The sequence below is a fragment of the Zalophus californianus genome, chromosome 1 (genome assembly GCF_009762305.2).
Source record: "Zalophus californianus isolate mZalCal1 chromosome 1, mZalCal1.pri.v2, whole genome shotgun sequence".
In the NCBI taxonomy this organism is placed as follows: Eukaryota; Metazoa; Chordata; class Mammalia; order Carnivora; family Otariidae; genus Zalophus; species Zalophus californianus.
This window is the reverse complement of record NC_045595.1, coordinates 176,386,397-176,398,827: the sequence shown is the minus strand read 5'-3', so window position 1 is coordinate 176,398,827 and position 12,431 is coordinate 176,386,397. Positions and strand designations below refer to the sequence as shown.

The window sequence follows — 12,431 nt, the reverse complement described above, 5'->3', positions numbered from 1 at the left end:
CAAAATCTATAAAGAACTTATTAAACTCAATACCCAAAGAACAAATGATCCAATCAAGAAATGGGCAGAAGACAGGAACAGACATCTTCCCAAAGAAGACAACCAAATGGCCAACAGACACATGAAAAAGTGCTCAACATTGCTCAGCATCAGGGAAATCCAAATCAAAACCTCAATGAGATACCACCTCACACCAGTCAGAATGGCTAAAATTAACAAGTCAGGAAACGACAGATGTTGGCAGGGATGTGGAGAAAGAGGAACCCTCCTACACTATTGGTGGGAATGCAAGCTGGTGCAGCCACTCTGGAAAACAGTGTGGAGGTTCTTCAAAAAGTTGAAAATAGAGCTACCCCATGACCCAGCAATTGCACTACTGGGTATTTACCTGAAAGATACAAATGTAGGGATCCGAAGGGGTACATGCACCCCGATGTTTATAGCAGCAATATCCACAATAGCCAAACTGTGGAAAGAGCCAAGATGTCCATTGACAGATGAATGGATAAAGAAGATGTGGTATATATACATACAATGGAATATTATGTAGCCATCAAAAGGAATGAAATCTTGTCATTTGCAGTGATGTGAATGGAACTGGAGGGTATTATGCTGAGTGAAATAAGTCAATCAGAGAAAGACATGTATCATATGACCTCACTGATATGAGGAATTCTTAATCTCAGGAAACAAACTGAGGGTTGCTGGAGTGGTGGGGGTGGGAGGGGTGGGGTGGTGGGTGATAGACATTGGGAAGGGTATGTGCTATGGTGAGCGCTGTGAATTGTGTAAGACTTTTGAATCACAGGCCTGTACCTCTGAAACAAATAATACATTATATGTTAAAAAAAGAAGAAGAAGAAGATAGCAGGAAGGGAAAAATGAAGGGGGGCAGAAATCGGAGGAGGAGATGAACCATGAGAGACTACGGACTCAGAAACAAACTGAGGGTTCTAAAGGGGAGGGGGTTGGTGGGATGGGTTAGCCTGGTGATGGGTATTAAAGAGGGCACATACAGGGCGCCTGGGTGGCTCAGTTGGTTAAGCAACTGCCTTCGGCTCAGGTCATGATCCTGGAGTCCCGGGATCGAGTCCTGCATCGGGCTCCCTGCTCAGCGGGGAGTCTGCTTCTCCCTCTGACCCTCTTCCCTCTCATGCTCTCTCTCTCAAATAAATAAATAAAATCTTAAAAAAAAATAAAGAGGGCACGTACTGAATGGAGCACTGGGTGTTATACGCAAACAATGAATCATGGAACACTACATCAAAAACTAACAATGTAATGTAGGGTGATTAACATAATAAAAAAGTAATTGATTCTATTTGCATTAATGGATATTCGTGTGGGAGAAAATGAATATTGATGCCTAAATGACAGAATTCTACAATGTGAATTGTAAAAATAAAGCTTTGGGAAAAGAACACAAAAGGACATCTTAACCTTGGGATAGGCAGAGATTTCTTAAACAGATCACAGAAAGCACTAAACACAAGGATAAATAAATTTGACACTGTTAGGGGTACCTGAGTGGCTCAGTCAGTTGAGCATCAGATTCTTGATTTCAGCTCAGGTCCTGATCTCAGACTTGTGAGATCAAGCCCCGTGTTGGGCTCCCTGTTCAGCAGGGAGTCTGCTGGAGATTCTTTCCCTCTGCCTCTCCCAACCCATGTGTTCTCTCTCTCTCTTTCTCAAATAAATATTTTAAAAAGTTAGACTGTTAAAATTAAAAATTTGTTCATCAAAAGATACCATTAAGATAGAGAAAAATTAAGCCACAAAGTGAGAAAAAAAATTTCCTTTCATATGTCCAATGAAGGATTCATATCCATAACATATAAAGAATTTCTAAAAAGTAAAGAGAGATAGACAACCCAAACACAAAATGGAATAGGCACTTCCAAAAAATATCCACACATATATAGTCTATTGACTTTTGACAAAAGTACCTAGATAACTGAATAAGGAAAGAATACTCAATAGATACTACTAAAACAAATGAACATTTATATACAAAAAAATAATCTCAATTTTTACTTGTCTGATATAAAAAAATTAACTCCAAGTGGATAATAGACTCAAAATCTCAACCAGAAAAATTCATAAAACATAGGGAACAAGTTTTTGGGGGTGCCTGGCTAGCTCAGTCAGTAGAGAGTGCAACTCTTGATCGTGGAGTTATAAGTTCAAGCTCCATGTTGTGTGTAGAGATTACCTAAAAATCAAATATTAAAAGAATAGGAAAAAAAAATGTTTGTCATCTTGTCATCTTGTACAGGCAAAAAACTGCCTTAGATCTCAAAAAGTATCTCAAGAGGCACAAAAGATAAAATTCATAAGCTGAACTTAAAAAAAGCAGAAGTTTTAATTTTTATGAAGATTTATTGATTTAAAGAGAGAGAGAGTTGGGGGAGAGGGAGAGAGAGAATCGCAGGCCAACTCCATGCTGAGTGCAGAGCCCAGTGCGAGGCTCGATCTCATGATCCTGAGATCACGACCTGAGCTGAAATCAAGAGTCAGACGCTTAACCAACTGAGCCACCCAGGAGTCCATAAAACTTCTGCTTTTTAAAAAACACTTACAGAAATGAAAAGACAAGCCCCCAAATGGAAGTATTTACAAAACACTTATCTGTATCCAGGATGTTTAAAGAACTCTGATATGCCAATGAAGACAAAAAGCCCAATTTGACAAAATACATATGGATGACAAATAAGCACATCAGAAGTTAATATCATACGTAGTAGGGAAATGCAAATTAAGCGAGACTACCAATACAAATCTACTAGAATGACTAAAAGTTAGCCACTGCTGGCAGGAGTTTACCCTAGTAAAATCAACTTGGAAAACATTTGCCAGTATCCATGGAATCAGAACATAAATACCATATAAGCTATCAAATCTGCTCCTAGAATATATAAATACATCAGATAGAGATATACATTTGTGCATCAGACATATACAAGAATTTTTATAGTAGTACTATTTTAATAGTCCAAAACTTGAAACAAAGTGGATCAACAGTACAATTAAGTAAATATTGTATTCATACATGGAATATTCCTCAACAATATAAACTGCTGCACATTCAACAATATGGATAAGTTTTAGAGATATAATATTGAGTAAAAAGCCAGACTCAAAAATGTACATACATAGTATTCCATTTTTTTAAAGTTCAAAATAGACAAAAAGACTGTATGGTGATAGAAGTCAGAACAGTGGTTAACTTTGGAAGTGGGAATGATAACTAGAAGTTTTCTGGGGTGTTAATCATGTTATTAATTTTTATCTGGTTCATGACTACATGAGTGTGTTCAGTTTATAAAAATGTATCAATACACACACTTCTGATCTTTGTACGCATATATTTCAATTAAAAAGACTTTTTTAAATAGTCATTAGCAAAATCTAGTGTACAAGTATAAATCATATTTTTGTTTCTTCTTCCTTTTAATGGGGAATAATTTTAATGTTTACATTAAATATAGACAGGTATAAATGAAAGTATGTAACACTGAGTTAAATTTCATCTGGAAAAATACTGTAACATCATCTGCTTTTTTTTACTCTAATAAAGGATAGCCTAATGACTTTTCAAGGACTCTAGTTTTGGGTTTTTTTCCCCCTCAAGTGTTGCTATGCCTTACATTGAAATATATTTTTAAAGAGAGGTGTAATTTCTAATTAATTAACTTGAATTAGTTTCAAATAATTTTATACTCTAAATGATCATGTTTCTTCATGGGTGAACACTTACTATAAAAGGCACTTTATAGAGGCACCTGGGTGGCTCAGTTGGTTAAGCGTCTGTCTTCAGCTCAGGTCATGATCCCAGGGTCCTGGGATCGAGTCCCTCTTGGGGCTCCCTGTTCCACAGGGAGCCTGCTTCTCCCTCTGCCTTTCTCTCTCTCTCTCGGCCTCTCATGAATAAATAAAAAAAATAAAAATCTTTTAAAAAACAGCACTTTATAATGTAAATTTTTGTCATAGGCTATTATTTATATTTTTATAAGGATACCTCAGAGACATGGTGAGTTCAGCTCTGTACCGGCTAAATAAAGCAAGTATTGCAATACAGTGAGGCAAATGAACTTTTTGATATCCCACTGCATATGTAAGTTATGTTTACACAATAGTCTATGAAGTGTACAATAGCATTGTCTTTTTAAAAAAAAAGTACATACCTTAATTTAAAAATACTTTATGGCTAAACCTAAATGTGAGACCTGAAACCATAAAATTCTTAGAAGAAAACAGACAGTAATTTCTTTTACATCATAGAAATATTTTTCTAGATATGTCTTCTCACACAAAGGAAACAAAATTAAACTATTAGGATTACACCAAACTATTAGGATTACACCAAAATAAAAACTTTTGCACAGCAAAGGAAACCATCAGCAAAACAAAAAAGGCAACCTACTAAGTGAGAAAAGAGTTGCCAATGATATCTGATAAGGAGTTAATATTCAAAATATATAAAGAACTTATACAACTTAACACCAAAAGAATACCCTGATTAAAAAAAAAATGGATAGGGGCACCTGGGTGGCTCAGTCGTTAAGCGTCTGCCTTTGGCTCAGGTCATGATCCCAGGGTCCTGGGATCAAGCCCCACAAGGGGCTCCCTGCTCAGCGGGAAACCTGCTTCTCCCTCTCCCACTACCCCTGCTTGTGTTCCTTCTCTCTCTGTGTCTCTCTCTTTCAAATAAATAATCTTTTAAAAAATAATAAAAAATAAAATAAAAAATAAAAAATGGACAGATGATCTAAATAGACATTTTTCCAAAGACACATACACAGATGGCCAAGAGACACATGAGAAGATGCTCAACATCCGTAATAATCAGGGAAATGCAAATAAAAATTACAATGAGATATCACTCTACACCTGTCAGGATGGCTAGAATAAAAAAGATAAGCAATGACGAGTGTTGGCAAGGTTGTAGAGAAAAAATGGTATATATCCTCATGTACTATCGGTGAGAATGCAAATTGGTGTAGCCACTGCGGAAAACAATATGGAGTTTCCTCCAAAAATTAAAAATTGGATTACCGTATGATCTAGTAATTCCACTATTGAGGATTTACCCAAAGAAAACAAAAACACTAAATTGAGAAGACATAAACACCCCTGTGTTTATTGCAGCATTATTTACAATAACCAAGATATGGAAGTAACCCCAAATGTCTATCAATAGATGGATGGATAAAGTGGGAGAGAGAGAGAATATGATATATAATATATGTGTGTGTGTGTGTGTACTTGTGGTGTATATATGTATATATAAATATACATATAATGGACTATTACTCAGCCATAAGAAAGGATAAGATATTTCCATCTGCAACAACATGGTTGGACCTAGAAGGTATAATGCTAAATGAAATGAGTCAGACAGAGAAAGACAAATACCATATAATTTCATCCATATGTGGAATTTAAGAAACAAAGGAACAAAATAGACTCTTAAGAAAAAGAGAACAAACTGGTGGTTGCTACGGGGAGGTGGGTCAGAGAGATGGGTGAGATAGATAAAGGGGATGAAGAGTACCCTTGTCTTGGGGCACCTGGGGCTCAGCTAAGCATCCAGCTCTTGATTTCAGCTCAGGTCACGATCCCAGGGTTGTGAGATTGAGCCCCACATGGGGCTCAGAGCTGGGCATGCAGCCTGCTGAAGATTCTCCCTCTCCCTCTGTCTCTCTTTAAAAAAAAAAAAAAAATTACACTTATCTTGATGAGAACTGAGTAATATACAGAATTGTTGCATCATATTGCATGCCTTGAAACTAATATAACACTGTTAACTATACTTCAATTTAAAAAAACCTTGTTGCTTAAAAATACTAACCATCATCTCAACTTTCGGTGAGTTATAATCTTTTTGCTGATGGAGGATCTTGCCTTGATGTTGATGGCTGCTCATCGATCAGGATAGGGGTTACTGAAGGTTGGGGTAGCTGTGGCAATTTCAAAATAAAACAACAACTAAGTTTGCCATATCAATGGACTATTCCTTTCACTTGAACACTTAGAAGGCTTTGTAGAGTTATTAATTGGCATAACTTTAATATTGTTGTGTCTCAAGGAATAGGGAGGCCCAAGGAGAAGGGGAGAAATAATGAAACAGACAGTTGATGGAGTAGTCAAAACACACAACATTTATGAATTAATTTCACCATCTTGTCTGGGCAAGGTTGCGGTAATCTAAAAACAGTTATAATAATAACATCAAAGAACAATGATCATAGATCATCATAACAAATATAATAATGAAAAAAACTGAAATATTGCAAGAATTACCTAAATGTAACACAGAGGTGCCAAATGAGCAAATACTATTGGGAAAATGGCACTGGCAGACTTGCTTGCAACAGAGTTGCTACAAACCTTCAATTTGTAACAAAACACTGTATTTGTGAAACACAATAAACCAAAGTATAATAAAATGAGGTCTGTCTGTATGTGACCAAATCTTCCTGATCATCTAGTAATCTAGTTGTTCCCCTCAAATTGGTTTAGGGGGGAGGGGGGAAGCTTCCAAAAAAAAATCAAACTTTTGGTTTAGTTATCTGTAACTTGTTTTTCTTTACAAAATTGCCAAACATGATTATTTGCCACAATGTGGTAAAACAAACACACACAGTGAGTTAGGAGACCTGAGTTCTATTATGGTCTTTACAGTTAAGTGCATTTAGATGAGGGATTTAATCCCTGCACATCATTTAACTCATTTGAAAAAATGAATGGTGAATTTTGTGATCTGTAAGGTATTCTTTAGCCTCCGTAAATGTTGATATAGATAGGTCAAGTTACTTAAAATAGTAAAACTGATCTAAATGTGACTACACTGAGACAATTTTTATACATGAAAAACTTTATAATAAATTGTCCAAAAAAGCATCAAAGAAATCACAACCAGCATCCTACCAGCAGTAAAATTATTTATATTTACAAATTTTGAATCTGAAACATAAACAACTTATTACTTAGAAATCAGCATGACTGCTTCATTTCTAAACTACAGCCACACACCTAAACACCCATCCTCAAATACTTGAATTCAAAGCCCAATTCAGTGTAAATATTTTCAAATAAAAATTAGGCAATTCTTTCCATTTTATTCTAGTGCAGTACAAAGATTATTATATGAACTGTATCTATAAAATAAACATTAGGAAAGATGAGTACCTAAGCAAAAATAGAAGGCAGCGATTGGTCAGGATATAATGGTTATGGAATTTAAGATATGGAAAAACTAAGTTGTGTCCAATTTTCTCAGGTGAGGCAAAAGGGGAAGAACAGCAATTTCCTAAGGCATTACTGTAGTAAACAGATCTATGCTGCTGAAGTCCCCTCTATATGACATTGCCTAAATAACCCCAATAAGAAAATCTTTCAGAAATGTCAGGTCCAGCCATGGCAGTGACATACCTGATTAGTTCATTAAAGGGCCACGGGAAGGCTACCATTCATAGATATTATTGAAGTATTATGAAGCGGGATCATTGGATATCAATACCAGATGAAATATACAAATACAACAATTTGAATTCATCTTTTACCAAGTGATAAATGAAAACCATAAAAAAACTCTATAAAACAAAATTCAAACTAAGTTTTAATTAAAATGGCACTTCTTTCTCAAAGCATCAGCTGACCTTCCAAGTCAGATAGTCTCGCTCATGTTTCAAACTCCAGATATCATTGGGCTGTTTTTATACCACTTGTCATTATCATTGTATTATAGTGATTTGTGGGTTTTCTTCTGACTTCATCCTATCCCTAAATTGCCTATTTAACCCAAAAGGACAGGAATTATTCTTCCTCAAATCTTTCAGTGTTGCACAGTACCTACTATATACTCAAATGGTTCTTGCTTAAATGGATGAATAAGTATTCCAGTTTAAACAAAATGAAGATAAAAGAGAAAAATCAACCCCAATAGTAATACATCTTTTTTAAATGATTAGACTAGAAATGGAAATCATACTTCCATTATATCTGTAAAATGTTATCTCTTTTAAAAAAACTACGAAGACATGAAAAATTAGGATTGATAAGGTTGGCTGGGTGGTGGAAAAAAGGGTTCATAATGTTATCCTTTCCATTCTCTACATATTTGAAATATCTCACAACTTAAAAATCTATGGGACACAAAACATGTTAATACTTCATTCTATGCACAATAATATATAACCTAGACTCAAGTTGCTTGTCTCATAACTATTTTTAAAAAACAATGTAGCAATATGTCACTGGTCTGAAGATAATATGTGACATAAACTACATAAAACCCAATAGGAAACCAACATACAAAAAAGACCTCTGAAGTAAATAAAATTGGTTTTAGAGATTTTGCGAAACAGAAAGCACAGATTTACATGGCCAAAAAGCCACTTTCTTAACACTTTATCCTACTAAGTACAACTACTTAGTTCTCCTAGCTATCTAAGATTCATTTTTTTTAAAGATTTTATTTATTTATTTGACAGAGAGACAGCGAGAGAGGGAACACAAGCAAAGGCTCCAATGTTTGTTTTTTTTTTAAGATTTTATTTATTTATTTGACAGAGAGAGAGACAGGAGAGAGGGAACACAAGCAGGGGAGAGGGAGAAGCAGGCTTCCTGCTGAGCATGGAGCCCGATGTGGGGCTCGATCCCAGGACCATGGGATCATGACCTGAGCTGAAGGCAGCCGCTTAACCGACTGAGCCACCCAGGCACCCCCAAAGGCTCCAATGTTTAAAATGGACACAATAGGAAGGCTAGGGAAATATAATATTTAGAGTTATCTGGGGATAATTTGATAGAATGTATCATTTAGGAAGCTTTACAATGCACAAGATAATACTTTGTGATCAAAATGGGGATACTCTGTTCTTCCAGGTCCGGAGTGAGGCTGTAGGTTCTATTCCATACAATCTTTAAGAATTCAGAAATATGGGTTGCCTGGGTTGGCTCAGTTGGTTAAGCGTCTGCCTTCGGCTCAGGTCAGGATCCCAGGATCCTAGGATCAAGTCCCACATTGGGCTCCCTGCTCAGCGGGGAGCCTGCTTCTCCATCTGTCTGCAGCTCCCCCTGCTTGTGCGTGCACGCTCTCACACGCTCTCTCTCTCTCTCTCTCTGACAAATAAAATCTTAAAAAAAAAAAAAAGAATTCAGAAACATAAGTTTTATTTATCAGAAGGAATTCTATTTATATGATAATCAAAACTTTTAAAGTTTGAGAAAAAGTGACTCGGTTCCACATACTTGGAACATCTTATTTCTCATTAATTCTACTGAGGTCAATTCAACTAAAACAATTTTTTGAATCCCTACTACATGCCATAAATTGCTTATGAGGTACAACTATGATGGGAAATTTTAATGAATTCTAAAAAAATATTAAATGAAAGAATCTTCAATAAAGCTACTTTGTGGAATCATGTTAACAAGGTACATTATTCAAATATTCAAGTCAATTGAAATACAAAATGAAAATTTCATTGAATGTATTTAGAGGAAATGAAAAAACTGGAGAATTGTAAAGGGCCTGTTCTTCAAAGGGAAATGGATTATACCAGGTTTTCTGCAAGAATGCCATTCTATTCAAAAGCAATATAATGCCTCTGCCCAGAAGGATCTAAAACAAAGATTCTGATTTAATATATAGCCCCACCATCAGCTTTTAATCAAATGAGCATGACATAATCTAGCAGAAGTATTTTCCCCTCATTTAAAAAAAGGGGAAAAAAAGAAAAAAAAATCCTAGTTTCAAAATAAGAGCTACAATAGCAGGCAAAGCCACAAAGATTAAGAAGCCAAAGAAAACTACTCATAAAATGAATACATACATTTTAGAGTTTTAAGGATCTTTGATCTTCACTTAATCTAAACTTATTTTATAGTTAAAAAAAAGATTTGCTAATGATTATTCCAGCTTCAGCTATAAGCCTGGAACCCAGAGCTTCTGACTGCCAGTCTACTTTGACAGGATACCTTTCAAAACTTAAAATAAATTAAATAAAAACTGAGTTGAACTGTTTTGTCCCTCTCTGCCCACCGTATGAGATCTCAGCCGGAGAAGGTTACAGATACGGCAGCTATTAGGATGGAAAAGCTGACAACCATTCCTGCAGGTCTGATATGTGCATCTATAACTGTGCATACGACTAAAGAAGAATATAAAAAGCAGCTGGTAAAACCAGAGCAGCTCCCCATATATACTGCACCACCTCTGCAGTCTAAGTAGGTTGAAGAGCGGCCATTTACAAATGGGCTTTGCATCCATCCACACTCCAGCTGGTCATTATATTGCCTGGTGCAAGGGTGTTTATGTGTTTGTGAAAAATGGGATAATGGATACAGTACAATTTGGAAAAGATTCTAGGTTTAAGAAAACTTCTTATCCACTGGTACTGTCCACTTTAGGAGCAACTGTTTGCTACCCAGTTCAGTCAGTAATAACTGTGAAGGTAACTGAGAAAAAGGCATATACAACAAGCCAGCAAATTTATGAAGCAGTTAAATCACTGTGGACAAAAAAAAAAACAAAACATGCCTTTAAACTGTCTTATGTTTAAACAAGTTTACTTACTCATAGGTTCATTAACTACCTGTGTAATTAGCATGAAGTTTTGTTTGAGTCAAACACCTTTCAAGTGTTTTCCAAGTGTGCCTAAGCCAGGAGAGAGGCTCTGTACGAAAATGGGTTACCATCCCAATCCCAGCTGTCTGATGGATGTAGTTATTTCAGGAAAGAACACGTACAAAGATGAAGGCACAAAACATAATTGCTTCTATGATAGTAATTTAGTTTCCTAGGGTAAAGATTCAAACCAGCATCTCCCATTAGTCTAACAACAATTACGTAGTTTTCCCTTTCATCCATTTCTTTCAGGCTTTTCTTCTATCTGAAGCTTTCTGAAGTATTTGAGTGATTTAACATTAACCGCCCACACACTGTATTTCCCACTATTATTAGCACAGCAGATGATCTTTACAACTTAGTGAAGCTCCAAGAAACATTATTACTGATTTTTCAAAATGCCTCTAAATCATTTGCTATTTCTTCTGATTTATCTTAGGCAGAATTATTTTCAAGTGACCTTTTAGTGTCATATTCCTTAAGTTTAAAAATGACAACTAGTGATGTGATGTAAATGCATCTTGAACTTTGAAGCGTTACATTTCAGTTTACATAAATTCAGGTTAGAAGACATGCAATGACAAAGGGAAATATAAAACTGGCATAAGGGGGAAAAAGGGGTATGGTTTTAGATCCCCAAACAACTACATCAGTATCTGAAGGGAATTAGGTAGAAGGGGAGGGGGACTAGTTTCTAACCATTAATGAGAAAATTTGTTTTTGATTTAAAGAAAAGATAGAAGTCATATACAACCTCTATAAAAATGAATTAACTTTTAGTCTGTATTAATAGAAATACGCAGAATCGAGGAAATCATCATTCTGCTCAATAGTTACTAAATCAAACTTCTAGTATTATGTTAAATTCTGAAAAACACTTCATTGTGTTAATAAACATGCATCATTGTGTTAAATAGTAACCAAACAAACTGTATCCATCAGGGAGTAACCAACCATACCACATGTGGAAAACCTGAAAGAGAAGTGGAAAGAGAATTACATTGTGTGATCAAAATGCCATAAAAAGACCTTCATGTAATTAGCAGAAGGCATACTGTGAAGTAGAACTTTTTAAAAGGTTTCAAGGAGTCTGCCTTTGAGAATTCAACGAGGCCCCAATCATTGATCACAAGTCATTTATGCATAGGCTGAAAAACACCTATAGGGAACCTGGGAAGAACCTCCATGTCTGGAGGGAAACATCAGAAGAAACTAAGACAGCCTAGGCTCATCTCACCTTTCTCAAATCATTTTGTCTCTGGAATTTCTTGACATATTTAGACATATTGAATGAAAAATAAAAGTTGGGACAAATTTCCCTCCAGGAACACAGCATAGGCAAATTAGGGGAAAAATGAAGAAACACAAAAGAAACTACTTAAATAAAATATGTCTTCTATCCTCATTCCCACTTACTCACTGCTTAACATATTTGAATGACTTTTAAAAGATTGTGATTGAAATTTTAATATGCACAGGTATTTTACTAAATGAAGCACATTCCAATCTTGCACACCAAATTTCAAAATACAGAGTTCAATAGAACTGTTGGGAAAATAGTTTCATTAAATTTGGTAATTTATAATATTAGAGAATCTCCAAGTGGAAGAGAACAAATCCAATATTATGTATTATATATTTCAGAAAGGAACGAGTGACTCATCCAATATGTGTGTACAGCTTATACGTATAGCTGCTGAGACGAAGCCTTCTTCAGGTCACACAGCAACATTGATAGAAACCGCATTTGAGTGTCTTAACATTTGGAAGTGAGGCATTCTCTGGCTTAAACCTTTAG

At 35.6% G+C, this 12,431-nt stretch overlaps 1 pseudogene; it reads left to right on the top strand.

The window, feature by feature from the left end:
• Positions 1-10,051: 10,051 nt before the first annotated feature.
• On the top strand, positions 10,052-10,568 carry LOC113915878 (annotated as a pseudogene).
• Positions 10,569-12,431: the final 1,863 nt, after the last annotated feature.